Consider the following 19,633-nt stretch of genomic DNA (forward strand, 5'->3'; position numbering starts at 1 on the left):
AAAAGTAGTGAACTGGAGAGGGTTTGGTCCTGTGGAGAGGTCCTGGGAGCCAGATGAGAACCTTAATGCCCCTACCCTCATAAGGAAATTCCTCTTACGCGCTGGACCCAAGAAGAGGGGGCATAAGGGGGGAGTACTGTCATGGTCCTAGGAGACGCCAGCACTCACAGCTGGCCGGCTCTACTATGATTGTTGGGGTGCACATGTTAAAGTTCCCTAACCTATATCCAGATCACCCTGTACTATAAAGAGGGCTCTGCCCTTCCACTCCTTGACTGAGAGTTGTTATTGTCTACCCATCGTATTGCAAATGGTCCCTTAGCTGAATCCTGCTCCCAGTGTTCCTGTTCCCTGCTACCCGTATCCTGTATTCTGTGCTGTGTTCATTGCTAAGCCTTATCTAGTGTTGGAGTCGTGTTGTGCCACCTGCCACATCTGCCATTATACACGACTTCTGGTGTCATCTGCCACACCTGCTGTTATGCACTAAGTCTTGTGTCATCTGCCACACCTGCTGTCACACACCACGTCTGACTTCATCTGCAAATCGTGGTATCATCCGCCAAGTCTGGCGCTACCTGCCACGTCAAGGTCCTTCTGTGCCAAAGCCTCTGCTACTATCTGGACTCTCACAGGCACCCTTGTGCTAAAAGTCTTTGCATAGACTTGTATAGAATTTGTTCTGGCCTGCTGCCACTCCGCTATGGCGGAGCGTCCTTGTGGGTCCACATACCCCTAGATCATGACAGGAAGCTTCATGACATGGGATTCCATGGTCAAACAGCTGCACAAGATAACCATGCACAATGCCAAGCGTTAATGTAAATCATGCTACCAATGGTCTCTGGAGCAGTGGAAATGTGCTCTCTTGAGTCATGAGTTACGTTTTAATATCTGGCAGTCTGATGGATGAATCTGGGTTTGGCAAATTCCAGCAGAACACTACCTAACGGAATGCATAGTGCCTACTGTCAAATTTGGTTGGTGAGGGATAATGGTCTTAGGCTGTTTTTCAGATTTTAGGTTAGGCCCCTTATTTCCAGTGAAGGGTAATGTTAATACTAATGCATACAAAGTTTAGACAATTTTATGTTTCCAAATTTGTGACAACTGTTTGGGAAAGACCAACATGACTATGACCTGTGCACGTGAGGTCCGTAATGACATGGTTTGATGAGTTTGGTGTGGAGGAATTTGAGTGGCCTGCACAGAACCCGGACCTCAATCCCATTAAACGCATTTGGGATGAATTAAAACATCAATTGGTGCCAGACCTCGTCCAACATCAGTGTCTGACTTCACCATTGCACTTTTAGCGTAATCTCGTTGTGGGGTAGAATACATGTAAAAGATGGCATTAAAAAACAGCTGGGGAAATCCATATTTAAGTAGTACTTTTATGAAGGCCCAGTGCACTCTGACAAATGCTTTCTCTGTGTCGATACCTAGAAGAACTAGAGTTGTTTTCTTGTGTTAAGGTCCAAACAAACAGTGACTCTTGCTCTGACACCGCCCGTCCATGTCTTTCTTAGGACAGCCATTCATTTGAATGACTCTTTGTAATACTATGTGTTTATTCCCTTGTAGCAGCTGCTATGGAAATAAGCTGCCAACTTCCCCCAGCAAAGCCAGCTGTTTGCTGAAGATCTCGGAAGCCGGAATTATTATTATTAATAATAATATTCATATTAGCGCTATAAATAATCCTATTAAAATTATTAGAATTATTTTTAAATGCGTACAGTGAAAATAATAAATTGTCCAGATCACATGACATGATAAGTTTTGGAAAAAAAAAGGAAAATCAGACTAAAAAAATAAGGTGGTTTTTGTTATGTTTTTAAGGAAAATTGACATTTAACTTACGGTCACATGAGCCACATAATACCATACTTAAAAACAAGGGCAGAGGCCAGCAGGTTCATGTGTTATTTCCCACAAAAGGATGTTTTGTCATTAAAAATGGGGCTTTGTTGTTGTTATTAACAAATGTGTCAAGTGCTGTGTGAGTAATGTGAGGTGATCTGTGTGTCCCAACCAGGAGAGAATGCATTTTAGCACACACGGTTCTGGAAAACAAACATGCTGAATGTCGAACCCTGAGTGAGGACTTGCATAGTATTGCACTCATTACAGTTTCTTCTCATGTCCTGTAATTACTCCAGGCTTTAGACCTGTTAGGCTATGTTCACACGGGGTATTTTGCCGATTTTTTGGACGCGGAAACCGCGTCGCAAAACTCGGCAGAAACGGCCCGAGAACGCCTCCCATTGATTTCAATGGGAGGCGTCGGCGTCTTTTTCCCGCGAGCAGTAAAACTGCCTCGCGGGAAAAAGAAGCGACATGCCCTATCTTCGGGCGCTTCCGCCTCCGACCTCCCATTAACTTCAATGGGAGGCAGGAGAAAGCGTATTTCTCGCTGTTTTATGCCCAGAGGCCCAGAGGCTACAGTTGATTCTGCAGCAGCATCAGCGTTTGCAGGTAAGTAGCTACATCGACTTACCTACAAACGCCGATGCTGCTGCAGAATCAACTGAAGCCTCTGGTGCGGATGTGTCCTCGCTCGTCTGACACGATGCAGGACCTGTGAGTGACGTCACAGCGTGATCTGCCAGAAGCTGGGCGTTCTGAAGAGAAGTGGATGATACTTCTCGTCAGAGCGCCCAGCTAGTAAAAGTATTAAAAACGCCCCGATGTACGCACATAATACACGCCCACTTGGACTTTTACTTTTAAACACGCCCACTTGGACTTTTGCAAGCCTCATTTGCATAACTACAAAAATGGTTATAACTTGGCCAAAAATGCTCGTTTTTTAAAAATAAAAACGTTACTGTTCTCTACATTGCAGCGCCGATCTGCTGCAATAGCAGATAGGGGTTGCAAAATCTGGTGACAGAGCCTCTTTAAAGCATAACTCATGACAACCTACAATATGAGACTACACAGAGGGTTGCCATAAATATATTAGCAGCATTTATTGCAACCTCTAAAAAGATAATTACAATCACGGACACATCAATTTCTTTTATGGACATTGGAACAAAGTCCAATATTTTTACAGATAGTACAGGAATTTATGGACGGTTGCCAATCCTGGGTATGGGCCACCCCTTCCACTGTATACATAAATCATGTCGCTGCTTAATCTTTCAAAAGCTTTTAGGGATAGGCCCGAGTTTGTCACAATGATGAATCCAGGAAAACTCCTGAGATTATATTTTAATTCCCAATGCTTATTTAGCATCAACATATTTTGCAATGTCATACAGCATTCATGTCAGTCCCTGTCCTCAAGGGGGCTCAATTTCGAATTTCCCAATCCCTCAGACAAACAAACATTCAGGCCAATTTCAGCTAATTGACCTATCAGTATGTGTCACGTTGGGTACGTGGACCCACTGGGCCATACCGCCTTAACGGTATGGCAGCTGGCCAACAGGACACAGGTCAAAGTCTATAGTTCATATAGGTGTACCTGTGGTAGCTTCAGACAGTAGCGAGGCTGGCTCGGAAGGGACTTTGGCAGCAGGCGGACACCAGGTGTGGTGTAACAGGACAGGCGTGGTACACAGCACAGCATGACTCCAAATCAATACGGCACTTGACCAGGATAGCACGGGATACAGTTTACAGGTAGCAGGAACGGGAAACACTTGGAACTGGAAGACACTAGGAGACCATTTGTAGAGACAAACTAGGGTAATAACAACAAAGCTCAGGCAAGGCAGGAAGGGGCTGGGCCCGTGTTATAGTCAAGGGTGCTCATGGGCTAATTTGGAACTTAACTCAGGTGCGCACGATGGCCCTTTAAGAACGGGCAAGAGCGCGCGCGCACCCTACGGGACCCGGCCGAGAGAAGCGGAAGTGATCGCTGGCGTCTCCGGAAGAGGAGATGGGGGCCAGGGCTCACAGACCCATGGTTATCAGGAGGTGAGTGAGCCTGACGGCTCGCGGCCATGGGCATGACAGTATGTTTTTTGAGCGTGGGAGTAAACCGGAGTAACCAGAGGAAACCGACGCAAAGCAGGGGCGTAACTAGGAAGGACTGGGCCCCATAGAAAACTTTTGACTGGGCTACCCCTCCCCTGGGTGCCACACACAGCCCCCACTTGCAGATAGTGCCCCACTGTAGATTGTGCCATACAGCGCCCCCTGTAGATTTTGCCATATGCCCCCCATGTAGATTCTGCCATGCAGCCCCGCCATAGATAGTGTCAAACCCCCCTTGTCGATAGTGTTACCCTTCCCCCCTGTAGATAGTGCCTCCTCCCCCCTTGTAGACAGTGCCTTGCAGCCCTCCTGTAGATAGTGCCTCCCAGGTCACCCAGGTAAATCGTGCCATACAGCACCCTGTATATAGCACCAAACAGCCCCCTATAGATAGCGCCATACTGCCCCCTTGTAGATAGTGCCATACAGCCCCCCTGTAGATAGCGCCATACAGACCCCCTGTAGATAGCGCCAAACAGAACCCCTCTAGATAGTGCCATACATTACCCCCTTATAGTGCCATACAGCCCTGTCGATAGCACCATAAAGCGCCCCTGTAGATAGCGCCATACAGCCCCCTGTAGATAGTGCCATACAGCCCCCATGTAGATGGCGCCATACAGCCCCACTGTAGATAGTGCCACACCCCCCTTGTGGATAGCGCAACACCCCCCCTTGTAGATAGCGCCATACAGCCCCCTTGTAGATAGCACCATACAGCACCCCTGTAGATAGTTCCCTCCTACTGTAGATAGTGCCCCTCCTGTAGATAGCGCCATAAAGTCCCCCCTGTAATAATAATAAAATACGTAATGGATCACCAAAAGGAACCAATGGACACACAGAACTAAAGTTTACAACCACAATAGGAACCTATTATGTAATAGAACAACAATATGTGGCACAACCTCTCCCAGGGGGACTCCAGCGGGATCGACGTCCCCAACCTCAGTTCGTACGCTTGCTCCCATAAGGAAGAAACACTGTTGCATTTTTGTGATTCAAGTAAAGTATTATTAGTCTCCCATCGAAAATGCATCCACCACTGAAGCAGTGCATCCCGCCACATACCTGCGTGCGACCAAATGGCAAGAGCTGATGGGTAGAGCAGTTAGCGCATGCGCACGAATGGCCCGGGTGCAGAGGTGGGAGGCAGACCGCAGGACACATCGCACCCAGGTAAGCAGTAGAAAAACAATACTTTTTTGTTTCAATGATATTACATAAAATGTTATTGTATTATAAATGACACTGCTGCACTTTATCTCCGCTCTGTGTGGCAGGGGGGTTCTCTTATATTGGATATTTAAATGTATATTTTACAGTCTGTTCACCATAACATTTATGTAATCACTATTTAGTTATTACTTTATTGGCTAAGCATTGTTTTTATATATTTTATAGGATAACGGATATCTAAATATTTTCACACAATCTACCATCGCTATTATTTTTTAAAGCTGCATTTATAGACATATGTCATACATTCTATACCTTGCATTGTTTCTAACATTTATGGTGTAAACAGTCATGTTTACACATATACTGTCACCAGTATCACTTTTGTTACGGAAGAGGTTGCATCTGTATTGTTTTTCTACTCCTTACCTGGGTGCAATGTGTCCTGCGGTCTGCCTCCCGCCTCTGCTCCCGGGCCGTTCGTGCGCATGCGCTAACTGCTCTACCCATCGACTCTTACCATTTGGTCGCACGTAGGTATGTGGCGGGATGACGCTCCTCTCAGCTGTTTACACAGCGGGATGGGTCTCCCCTGCTTTCAAATCGGACGGCTTCAGTGGTGGATGCATTTTCGATGGGATACTGTGGCGTATGCGCAGATCTCTCCGGCCGGGGTGTGGGGGAGGTGACGACTGTGTGACGTATCGCTCCATTCAGGTGATTCAGTTTTTCATTTTATTTCTTCTATATCATGTGGTAGTCTATACCACATTTGATTGGTACATTTTTTATTTATCTTGTGCTGGTTTATTCCACCTTTATGCCTCCTGAGGAAAACTAATTAGAAATGCGCATCGAGGCGAGGTGACCAGACACACCATTGACTATCCACCTAGGTGAGCTGTTTGCATCTTTATGCTGTATTCTTATTTTATTATCTGACAGCACAACCTGGCTCTATTCTCATACATAACTTTTCATCTTTATTTTGCTAGGTGTTTAAATTTCACTATACTCTTTTCCCAGTTTTATATTTTGATGTTGCTGTATTTTTGAATTACGTCATGTGAATCATCTTCTCACCATATTTTAAGCTGGGATTTATTTTTTTATTTCATCACATAAACTTGTTAGCTATTCAACTGTTTGTTCACTGTTCAAAAAGATTTTTGCCATATATTGTTGTTCTATTACATAATAGCTCCCTATTCCACTGTTATGGTGGTTGTAAACTTTAATTCTGTGTGTCCATAGACACCCTAATGTCGCGGGCCACGTAGCAGCCGCAAGGGCTGCTACAGCGGTAGTTATGCCACTAATGGGAAGAACATGTGCAGATGTTGCTCTTAGTCGAATTCCAACCCAGTTCCTGAGTGCTTCAAGCCAACAATGCTAACCACTAATATAATGTACTGTATGTATAAGTATGATTTCGGTGTGTAGGAAATCAAGACTCAACAAGTCTGGTGAAAAACAGGTAAATATGAAATGCTACTTTTTGTTTGGATTTACACTTTAACGAGTAGACATGTTGAATAGAAAATGTTTCAGCGTGCTACGCTATAAGCTTAGTGTAGGCGTGGATTTGGTTTACGACCTATGGAAGAGTACTCAAAGCTCTAAAGTAATTCACATTTTAATAAATGTATCACAAATTACTCTAACTGCCTGTTTTGCTTAGACTGGTATAAGATACACTAGTCTAGACTAGTAAATGTGTTCCATTGTTTCCCATTATCCGTTTTATTTGGGCCTTGTATAATAATGGTTTATTCATTCAAATATTCTTTTTTTCCTATCCTTTCTTGAAGGGGGTTTCCCATGATAAATATTTATCACCTATCCACAGGATAGTTACATAGTTACATAGTTAGTACGGTTGAAAAAAGACACATCCATCAAGTTCAACCATGGGATGGGAAAAAGGAAGGGAAACATTTTTACACATAGGAGATAATATTTTTTTGTTCTAGGAAATTATCTAAGCCTTTTTTAAAGCCATCTACTGTCCCTGCTGTGACAGCTCCTGCGGTGACTATTCCATAGATTCACAGTTCTCACAGTAAAGAAGGCTTGTTTTTTCCAGACGGAGGGAGTGCCCCCTTGTTTTTTTAGGGGGTTTTACATGGAACAGGATTTCACCATATTTTTTGTATGTGCCATTAACATATTTATATAAGTTAATCATGTCCCCCTTAGTCATCTTTTTTCTTTTTTTTTCATATTCAAATTTGTATTGTTTTTCAATACGCACAGATGTAGAACACAGTGGAGGGAAGGCCTCCATACACTAAAGAAAAACAACAAATAAGGGCAAAGCCCAAACAAAAAATTGTGCATCACATCCCAGTACAAAGAACATTAAATATCAGCAGCATTAATGTACCGAAAAATAACAGCTCAGACTCCTATACAACATAAGGTACAACAAGGGCCGATAAATGCAGAGGAAGCGAGGCACAGTTCCACAGACAGGGGAAAAGAAAGAATAGAAAAAGTACACAGAAGGGGAAGGGAAAGGTAAGGGAAGGAAGAAGACATGGGGAGCCTGGACTCCAGTTCCGGATTATCATTAGTGAAAACAGAAAAGAGCAAGAGCCACAGTACACATAGTAGGGGCATAGTTGGATCACCAAAATAAGCCACGTGGCAAAAAAAGGGGGGTGTGACTCAAGCTACTACAGTAAAATAGGTGGAGGAAGAAAGGAACTTAATCCATGGAGAACATGGAGACGTGTATCTTATAGAAGCAGCTGGGGAATGGGCCACCAGGTGTTCCATTCTCTGTATCAAGGCAACCTCCTGAAACCACACGTATAACATTGGGGGAACCACCGTTTTCCACCTACGCGGGATTACCGACTTCGCAGCCTGAAGGAGATGCCTAGTTAGGGAACGTTTATAAATGAGTAATGGCATAGGGAACATAAATAAGAGAGCCGCCTCAGGAGAATTGGGAAACGGGACTCCAGTAACTTCTATTTTATTTTAAGGACCGCATCCCAAAAACTCCTCATTGAGGGGCAACTCCACCAAACATGGGACATGGAACCACCCATAGCTCCACAGCGCCAACAATTGTCAGGCATTGGCGGATACCATTTATGAAGAGCAGCCGGAAGCCGGTACCATCTAGAAACAATTTTGTAACTAGTTTACTGAGCTCTGATGGCTATAGAGGCTTTTTGGGAAAGGGAGAAACACCGTTTCCATTGTGCATCAGTGAATCTCGCGTGCAATTCTTTCTCCCAAGCCTTGCTGAAGGAAGGGAGATGCTGGGATCATTGGGAAAGGAATAGTTTATATACTGTGGAGATGGCATGGGTAGGGGACACGGTGAAAACACAATCGTTCGAAGTTAGTAAGCGGCCGGTGAAGATGGGCACGGCGAGTAATAGCACCATAAAAATGCATTTAACTGGGAATATTCAAACATGTGGCATGCGGAGAGCGTATCAACTGGATAGATGGAGGCTAAAGGGAGTAGAGAGGAATCGGAGAGGACCTGAGTAAAATACATAGGATTGGTGGCTGACCTGCCTAGGAAGGATACAGGGGTTAAAGGGCCCAATGGGTCTATAAGCGAACCTCCCACCCCCGAAGACCGCAACGCCAGGAGAGTGTGGTAAACAACAAATGAGGTTTGAGTCGGTCTATTCCCAGACAGGGTCCATGGCAGGGTAGATAGGTATGTAGGGTACTAGGGCAGAGTTGTTGGGCTTAACAAACCCAAATTTTCGAGTCGCGATTGTTAAAAAAATCAAGAAGTCGAGCATGAGTCGACGCCAGGTAGTAGAGACGACAGTCCGGTAGACCAACCCCACACCCGCATCTCTGGATCGAGTAAGAATAGTTCTACTCAGACGGGGACGACCCGTTGGCTATATGAAGGAGCCAAAGCATTGCTGGTTGCGCAACCAATAAGAGGATGGGTTGGAGATGGGGATCGTCTGCAGGAGGAACTGTAATCTGGGAAGGAGAGACATTTTTAAAAGGAATACAGCCAAACCAGGAAAATTCCTTCTTATGCCAGGAATTAAGATCAGTGCAAAACTGGACTAGCAGGGGAATGAAATTATTTGTAAACAGTTGTGTGAGGTCATTACTTATACGTGCACCCAAATAAATTATGCCCCTAGAGGGCCAAGAGAAGGGGAAATTACTTTTGAGAAGCGACACTACCTGGGCCGGGAGGGAGACATTCAAAGCCTCAGACTTAGAAAAGTTGATCTTGAAGTTCGACCATGTTTCAAAATGGGACAGCTCGGACATCAACGAGGGGAGAGAGACATGCGGGTCCATGAGGTAAACAAATAAGTCATCAGCCATTCCGGAGCACTTATATTCTGTCCCTCCTATCGTAATGCCTTTAATATCCGGGCTGTTCCAAATGGAGGCAATGACCAGGACATACAACAGTAGGGATAGGGGGCAGCCCTGCCTGGTGCCATTATGAATAGCGAAAGGGAGCCATTTATTTTTAATTGGGCAGAGGGAGAGAGATAGTGGGCCATAATTTTAGCAAGGAGGGAGGGTCCCAGGCCTATGTGTTGAAGGGTTTGGCAGAGGGCGGGCCAGGATATTCTGTCACACTCCTTTTCGGCATCTTGGGATAGGATCATGCGTGGGATGTGCGGAGTCTGGGCATGATGAATAATATCTAAAGTTTTAAGGGTGTTGTCGCGGGCCTCGCGACCGGGCACGAACCCCACCTGGTCTGGGTGAACCAGGGCAGGACGGTACTTATTCAATCTATTGGCAAGCAATTTGGCATAGATTTTGAGGTCCACGTTGAGTAATGAGATGGGACGATAGCTTGAGCACAGTTGGGGGTCTTTGCCCGGTTTAGGGATAACAGCGACATGGGCCAAAGTGGAGCTAGGAGGGAACAGGACCTCGGGGGGAAATAGAATTAAAAGCTTGGAGCAGAAGTGGCAGCAGACAGTCAACTAATGTTTTATAAAACTTGGCAGTGTATCCATCCGGACCAGGACTCTTTCCCCCGGCAAGGTCTGTTATAACTGCAAGGATCTCTGGAGAGGTGAAGTCCATATCAAGTTCCTCAGATATTTCCCTGGACAAAAGGTGTGAAGGGAGAGGAGAAAGAGTCCTGACCCGGTTGGGGCGAGTGGGTGGGAGGACGAAGGTTATGGAGATCAGAATAAAATATGTGAAAGCAATCCGCTATCTCTGGGGTCGTGTGGAGAACATGGCCAGAGGGAGATCTATTGTTTGGTATATGCGACTGGGATATCCGAGCCTTTAAAGCTCTGGATAACATGCATCCGCTTTTGTTACCAAATTCATAAAACTTACTACGACCGACTTGGAGGGCATGCTTTTGGGCCGAGTCTAACAGATGTCGGTCGTCCTGTCGGGCATCCTGCAACTCCCGTAATATCGGAAGAGAAAGTGCACGCTTGTGAGCCAGTTCAAGGGAGCTGATTTTTTGGAGAGCAGTTTTAAGGGAGTGAGCCCTTTCTCTTTTAAGGTGTGCTCCGTGTTTTAGAAGGACACCCCTGAGTACACACTTAAGGGCCTCCCACTGTACCATGGGAGACGTGTCATCATGGGCATGATCAAATGTGAAATGCTCAACCGTTTGTAGCAGTTCAGCATGGCAAACCCCATCCAGGAGCAGGCACTCATTAGGTATCCAAGTCCAGGGGCCCTTAGTGTGGAGAAAAAGATGTAAGGTGCAATACACAGGGGCGTGATCGGACGAGAGGATACTGCCGATGGACGTAGAGACAACCCAGGGAAGGGCATGACCATTGTGACGATGCAGGGTGTGAATCCACTGGGCCGTACCGCGTAGCGGGATCGCAGCTGGCCAAACAGGTAAGTACAGAGTTCAATAGTTCAGCAAGGGTACCTGAGGCAATCGTAGGCAGTAGCGAGGCAAGCACGTCCAGGACCAGGCGGCGTGAAGTCGTCAGGTGAGGCGTAGCAGATCAAGTGTAGGCTGTAGCACAGCACGGCAATCGCACAGCACGGAATAGCACTAGGTAGCACAGAAACAGGATACGGGATACAGGAGCAAGGTACACTGGGAAACTGGAAGACACTGGGAGACCATAAGCACGACAAACAATGGGTAACGAACAACGGTCTGGCAAAGAGCAAGAGGCGGGTGCCCTTTGTATAGCCCAGGGCATCCTGGGCTAGATTGCAGAGTTCCTGCAAAAATGCGCGCACTGACCCTTTAAGGATGTGCACGCGCGGGCGCGCGCACCTGGCGGAGACACTCGGAATCCGGAAGTGAGTGCCAGCGCTTGACAGGAGGACGACGCTGCAACGAAGTAAGATGTCCATGGCCACGGCGTCGAGGTTAATGACCGAACAATGGACCTTGGTCATAGATGTTACAACCATGATGTTGAAGGAGGATGTTGTCCAAGTGACTGTAGGTGCCATGCGGATGGGAATAAAAACTCTAATCCTTGTCAGAGGGATGTTGAAGGCTCCAAGCATCACAGAGCTGAAACTGTAAGAGAGCGCGCCTCACCCGCTTGATAGCACCATATGCAACACTAGAGTGACCAGTAGAGTTATCCACTATCGGAACCAAAGTAAGATTAAAGTTTCCGCATAACACCACAGTCCCCCGAACCACCAGAAGGGCAGCATCTATGAGTATAAGAAGGAAAGGTACCTGGCCCTGGTTAGGAACATAAGAATTAATCACAGTGAACTCACGCCCACCGATATTAAGTACCAGGATGATGTATCTAGCTTCGGAGTCTGCAACAATATTCACAACCTGATGAGGGAGAGATTTGTCAAGAGCTATGGCAACTCCACACAATCTGGAGAGGGGATTGTTATTGAAATGCCAGTGTGTGTAAAATTTATGTTTAATGGTAGGGGAATGTCCTTCTTTGAAGCGTGTTTTCTGAAAGCATGCAATGTGTATCTTCCGCTTATGAAGATGGTGTAGGATTTGTGCCCTCTTTTTAGGAACATTCAGCCCCTTCGCATTGACGGAGGCTATAGTAAGGTCAGCCATGGATGCAGATTAAACGGCTCGCTAAGGTGTTTTCCGGAGGAAACAATAAAGGCAGGAGTCCAGGGTCAACATGAGGAAAAAAGGGGAAGGAGAAAAGCTAGAAATAGAAATCACAGCATTAGAGAGACAAAAATGCAAACAAAAAGGCAGTAAGATTAACCCCTTAATGACCGCCGATACGTCTTTTTACGGCGGTCATTAGTGGGCTTTATTCTAGAGCGCCGCCAAACTACGTCGCTGCTGTAGAATAAAGTAAACAGAGCAGGGAGCCGTGAAATCTCCCTGCTCTCAGCTGCCAGAAGCAGCTGAGGGCTGGGGGCGTCCCTGCTCTGCCGGGTGAGATCGATATTAGTATCGATCTCACCTGTTTAACCCTTCAGATGCGGTGCACAATAGCGAGCACCGCATCTGAATGGTTTTGGAGAGAGGGAGGGAGCTCCCTCTCATCCCACTGACACCCGGCGATAAAATCGCCGAGTGTCTGTGTCTTCTATGGCAGCCGGGGGTCTAATAAAGACCCCCAGGTCTGCCTGCAGCGAATGCCTGCTAGATCATGCCGCAGGCATGACCTAGCAGATGCCTGTCCGTTTTAAACGGACAGGCAGTAATACACTGCAATACGAAAGTATTGCAGTGTATTATAATAGCGATCGGAGGATAGGGAAGTCCCCTAGTGGGACTAGTAAAAAAGAAAAAAAAGTTTAATAAAGTTAATTAAAAAAAAAAAGTGAAAAAAAAAAATGAAAAACCCAGCTTTTCCCCTTACAAAATGCTTTACTATTAAAAAAACTACAATAAAGCAAAAAAGTTACACATATTTGGTATCGCCGCGTCCGTAACGACCCCGACTATAAAGCTGTTACATTATTTAACCCGCCCTGTGAACGCCGTAAAAAATAAAATAAAAAACAATGGAAAAATTGCTGTTTTCTGTTAATCCTGACTTAAAAAAAATGTGATAAAAAGTGATCAAAAAGTCGCATCTACTCTCAAGTGGTACCAATAAAAACTGCAAGTCGTCCCGCAAAAAACAAGACCTTATACAGCTATGCCGACGCAAAAATAAAAAAGTTACAGCTCTTCGAATGTGACAATGGAAAAATCTAAAAAATGGCTTGGACATTAGGGCCCAGAATGCCAGCAGGGGGAAGGGGTTAAAACTGCCGCGCAAGTTAAGCACAAAAATGCGGGGGACCAAAGGCTCGGTCCAGTACCTACAGGGGAAAGGTGACAACTACACAAGACCTATCCGCACTCCCCAGCTTACAGTAGTAGAAGTATAAACAGCTAACATTATGTACGTACTGTAAATAAAATAAGGAGGAAGGCATTGTACAGCATTTGAAAAAACAATGCTCAAAACAAAAAGGCAAGCTAGATATCCAACAGCAAATAAAAAGAAAGGAGAAATTTCAGGGGCTGACAGAACAATTGCAGCTAACAAAATAAGACCCAGAGCATATTAGTCGGCGACAGAATAACCAGGTCATCATGCCGAACGGCCAATCTCCACAGGTGGTGTAGGGTCATGTTCCTGCCTGTATCTGGACCATCTTCTGGGCCCGCGTGCGGGGCGACCCCCACTGGGAAGCGGATGCCCAGAGGGAGGGCGTCCTGCACGAGATCCTCTACCTGCAAAAGGTAACAGTGAGGGCCACTCCGGCAGTGAAATATGAGGAATGTCTAGGTCCCGCAAAAAAACAGGTAAGTCAGTCGGGGATCGTATAGTGTAGGTACGACCATCTTGTCTAACCATCAGGGCAAAGGGGAAGCCCCATCTGTAGATGATGCCTCGGCTCCTCAGTACCTCCAGAAGGGGTTTGAGAGCAGATCTTTGAGAAAGGGTATGTCTAGACAGATCTGGTAATATGGTAATATACGTATCTGCATACCTTGATGAATAATGTTGGGCTGTTGTCTGATTTTTTGTAGAATAGAGTCCTTGATGGCGTAAAAGTGGATTCGGCAAATTACATCCCTTGGCCGCTGATCATCAACACTCAGAGGACAGAGGGACCCGATGTGCCTGGTCAATTTCTATATGAGTATTCGGAGGGCGGCCCAATAAGTTATTGAAGATGGTAGACAGAGTAGAGAAAAGATCAGCCGCAGGAATCGATTCGGGTAATCACCGAATACGTAAGTTGTTCCTCCGGTTACGATTCTCAATATCATCCAGATGTTGTTGCAGAGTGAACAATTGAGCAGAGTGCTGTTGTATAGTAGATTGGATAGTCGCAATAGCGGTAGTGTCAGTGACACGCTCTTGAGTAAGAAAGTTAAAAAGTGAGGAAAGTTCAGCACGAAACTTGGTAAACTCCAGCTTACATTCTTCCACAATCTGTTTGGCAAAGGAAGTCATATCAGCCTTAGTGGATAACAATTGAGCAAGCTGACGGATATCCGAAAGAGTGGCTGGCGTGTTTTCACACACAGACATAGATGAGGTGTCAAAGACTTAATCCGAGAACAGCCGGAACATCATCCGGAACATGAGCAGAGTCTCGGTCAGGATGGGCAGTGGAATAGATCATAGATCCTTGGCTGTGGGTATGCAGTACAGGCAAAGTCCAATGGTGTGCGGGAGATCCCTGAGGCAGTGACGGTGGTATGGTCGGCTGCATAGGAGGGTGACTACCCCATAAGGAGCCAGAGGACCAGGAGGGGGAAACCCCTACCAGTTCAGGGCCTTGTGGAGGGTGGAGGAGTTCTGTGGCCGAACAGCAGACATGATGGCATGATGCCCAGGACCTCAGTACTCACGGTGCTGCCTGGATGTAGCCTTCAGCTGTGTACCGGCTGATGAAAGAGGGAAGACCGATGCACCAGACACCGCTGGCTCAGAGTCCAGCACTACAGCCGTTCCCGGATCGGGCGTGAGCAGCCTGCACACAGGGGACGGAGGAGAAGGGACCGCAGGCTGTGGAGGAAGCGCTTGAGGGAGACAGAGCCCCAGCGTCAGTGTCTCTGCAGGGAAGTGCCGGCGACCATCTTGAAATGCCACGTGCTCCGCAGCAAGGAGAGCGGCGGCTTCAGAGGCATCCCCGGAGGTCTCCGGGGCAGGTAGGGGATCCAGCACTGCTGCAGCCAGAACTTCCCCAGCAGGGGAGGCATCTTGGAGGGCAGCGATCACCTGAGCAGGCTCGAGACCAGGCACAGGAAGGTCCCGGTGGCCATCTTGGATGGCGGCAAGCGGTGTCGTCAGGGACTCGATACCACAGGGATGAAGCAGGAAGTCAGAGGCCTCCAGCATCTGTACCTGAGAAGGTAAGGCGACGTCCTCTGGGGACATCTCAGGGCCCCCGGAACACTGGGATAATGAAGGTGGAGAGGCCGGGCGGCCATCTTGTCCTCGGGCCACAGTCCGGAGCTGGGCCCGCAGCTGCATCACGGTCTGTCACCCAAAATATGACCCAATGTCACTCTTGGGAGATGGTAAACTGGTTGTCCACAGCACTCACTTGATCTGAGAATTACTACTTAATTTCAGCGGGATGCAAATTCCAAGTCAAACAATCCCTTCTGGACAATCAATTGCTGCAAAAAACTCGAGGACAGCATCCGTATGGCAAAAGTAAAAAAGTGTTTATTAACACATCCCAATATCAAAGTGCTACGTTTCGACTCCGTAGGAGTCTTTATCAAGCATGGGGAGATGAGGGACGGGTAGAGGCTGCAGCCTTATTCTTTTTAGTTGCCTTCCCCATTGCAGGGCTTGGATGTTAGCCGATAATGGAAAAGCCGGTGGAGGAGCTAAGAAAAGCACGTCCTCACTCTCCCATAGCTGGCCACGCCCCAAGTCATCTTTTTTCAAGGCTAAATAGGTTTCATTATTTTAATCTTTCCTCATAACTTAGATTCTCCATGCCCTTTATTAGCTTCGTTGCTCTTCTTTGTATTTTTTCCAACTCCATGGCATCCTTTCTATGCACTGGAGCCAAGAACTGAACTGTATATTCTAGATGAGGCCTCACTAATGCTTTGTAAAGTGGCAATATCCCTGTCTCGCGAGTCCATGCCTCTTTTAATACACGACAATATCTTGCTGGCCTTAGAAGCAGCTGATTGACATTGCATGCTGTTATTTAGTTTATGATTTACAAGTACACCCAGATCCTTCTCAACAAGTGAATCCTCCACTATAGCTCCCTCTAGGACATATGATGCCTGCAGGTTGTTGGTACCCAGATGCATAACTTTACATTTATCTACATTAAACTTCATTTGCCAAGTGGATGCCCAAAAACTTAGTTTGTTTAAATCAGCTTGTAATTCGCGAACCTCTTCCATAGTCTGAACTATATTACATAGCTTGGTGTCATCTGCAAAAACAGAAATAACTGAACTAAGCTCCTTAAGAACTCTAGGGTGTAACCCATCTGGTTCCGGGGGCCTTGTGTACATTTTTTTTATTTCATTTAGCTTGGACCATATCTTCATTCAGCCAATTCCGTATATCAACTGATATATTAACAGCACTGGCACCAGCTACATCAGCTGCTCTTTCTTCTGTTGTATATACAGAGCTGAAGAACCCATTTAGTAACTCTGCCTTTTCTTGATCCCCTGTGACCAGCTCCCCATTACCACTATCTAGGGGTCCTACATGTTCAGACCTTGGCTTTTTTTCATTTACATACTTGAATATTTTAGGATTTGTTTTAATATATTTGGCCACCTGTCTTTCATTTTGCATTTTTGCTGATTTTATTACCTTTTTACAGATTTTATTAAGCTCTTTATAATTTACAAATGCTGCATCTGTACCCTCAGATTTGTATTTTTCAAATGCCCTTTTTTTGTCATGTATTGCCCTTTTTACAGAAGGTGTAAGCCATGTGGGGTTTAATTTTAGTTGTTTATACTTGTTACCTATAGGAATAAATTTTGCACTATAATTACCCAAAATAGATTTGAAAATCTCCCATTTATCATTTGTACCATTATTTGACATTAGTTCTTCCCAGTCTACATCCTGAATTGCAGCCCTCATCCTGGGGAAATTGGCCTTCCTAAAATTAAGTGTTTTTGCCCTCCCAGCCTGTGTTTGTTTTTTACAGTATATGTAAAATATAACTATATTGTGATCACTGTTACCAAGGTTTTCACGAACATTGACCTTCCGAACAAGCTCTGCCTTATTAGAAATGACTAGATCCAACAGAGCTTCACCTCTAGTCGGGTCTTCCACAAACTGGCCCATAAAATTTTCCTGCAATAGGTTGAGGAAATTTCTCCCCTTTGCAGTTGAAGCCGAAACATGACCCCAATTAATATCCTGGTAATTAAAATCTCCCATTATCACTAAAGTACCAGCCTGTGCAGCCCGCTCCATCTGTTTATATATTTGACCTTCTATCTCTTCAGTTATATTTGGGGGGTCTATAGATTGCACCAAAAGTAATTTTTTTCAGTGTTTACCTCCGTTTCTATTTCCACCCACAAGGTTTCAATCTCCACACAATCGTCACCCACTATTGTCTCTTTCACACTCACCTTCATATCACTTCTCACATACAGATATACACAACTGCCTTCATATCACTTCTCACATACAGACATACACCCCCACCTTTCCTATTTGTCCTGTCTTTCCGAAACAGTGTAAAACCCTGTAGATTTACAGCCCAGTCATGAGAAGAGTCTAGCCATGTTTCAGCAACACCAACTATATCTATATATAGGTGGTGGTAAATATCTGATTGGAGGAGTTCCGACCTTTGGGTCCCCCACCGATCACTGAACAGTCTTACCGTGCCATTTCTCGGAGCCCCATAGGAAAGAAGTGGTAGTGCACATGCTCAGCCACCGCTCCATTCACATTTTATTGGACTGCTGAAGATAGCGCTCGGCACCCCCATAAAAATAAATGGAGCGATGGTCGAGCATGCACACTTCCACTTCTTTCCTATGGGGCTCCCAGTAACGGAACATTAAGCCTGTTCTCGTGATCGGTGTGGGTCCCAGCTGTCGGACCCTCACCAATCAGATATTTATCACCTATCCGGTGGATAGGTGATAAATAATGATTATGGGAAAACCCCTTTAAGCACGGAAACTTTAGTAAATAAAAACATAAAGATCGCTAGTGTCTGAAGCCAAATTGTGAAAATGTTTATGTCGTGGTTAATTGTTTGTGGTATGTGGAGGAAGAAATACTCAATGTTTTCAATAATTTTTTTTACTTTGTGATAAAATTGGAAAGTGCACATTGCATGACAGCACAACAGCATTAAATACAGTAGAAACAGTGGCTATAAAAAGTCTACACACTCTAATTGTGATGTATATTCTAAAATCAGACAAGATGTTTCTCTATCTTAAAGGGTTTTTCCCACAAAGGACATTTATCACCTATCCACAGGATAAGTGATAAATGTATGATCGCTGGGGACCCCATCAATGGGACCCCCACCGATCTCTGGGACAGAGGTCTCGACTGAGGATTTTGAATGGAGCGGGACCCCCGTCTAGAGATCGGTGGTGGTCCCAATGATCGTACATTTATCTACTATTCTATGGATAGGTGATAAATGTCCTTCGTGGAAAAAATACTTTAAAGCCAGGGCCCCACAGCGTTTTAACACACGCGATGATCTCGCATGTAGGCTAAATTGCTTTGTGATATTGCGTGCAATGTTAGCCTACAGGATCGCATGACGTCACGTTCACAAAAATCCAAGTTTCAACTTTTTTTGATTATTGCAGATATAACATTCAAGTGCCTCCCCCTGATGCTGACAAGCACTGCAGCGTAACACTTTGCAGGCAATATACGCCATGGAGCCCTGACCTAAGGGTGTACTTACAAAGGTCAGTAATGTGCCATGAATGCAGTTTTTGACAGTGTGGTTTTTATAGCTTAAAAACGTGTAATGTGTTCCACTTGTAAAAACTGTGTGGCCAAAGACCGCATCTCGAAACCACAGGGAATTGTAATAATTCTTTATTGCAATTTTTTGCCACCATTTTTCTAATAGTGGCAAAACTGCAGCGTTCTTTTACTAATATGTCATGGTTTTGCCTTGAATAGGTAAATATAGGCCAAAACTGCAATAAAAAAAATAACTCCTGTAAGGGCATGACCACACGTGGCGGATTTCCTCCGCAACTGTCCGCATCAATGCCGCACAGAATCTGCGTTGCAGATTCTGCTGCGGATCTGCACAAAATGTGCAGTAAATTGATGCGGACTAGCTGCTGCGGACTGCGGTAAAAGTACTTCCCTTCTCCCTATCAGTGCAGGATAGAGAGAAGGGACAGCACTTTCCCTAGTGAAAGTAATCGAATTTCATACTTACCGGCCGTTGTCTTGGTGACGCGTCCCTCTTTCGGCATCCAGCCCGACCTCCCTGGATGACGCGGCAGTCCATGTGACCGCTGCAGCCTGTGCTTGGCCTGTGATTGGCTGCAGCCGTCACTTAGACTGAAACGTCATCCTGGGAAGCTGGA

The sequence above is a fragment of the Rhinoderma darwinii genome, chromosome 11 (genome assembly GCF_050947455.1).
Source record: "Rhinoderma darwinii isolate aRhiDar2 chromosome 11, aRhiDar2.hap1, whole genome shotgun sequence".
Lineage (NCBI taxonomy): Eukaryota > Metazoa > Chordata > Amphibia > Anura > Rhinodermatidae > Rhinoderma > Rhinoderma darwinii.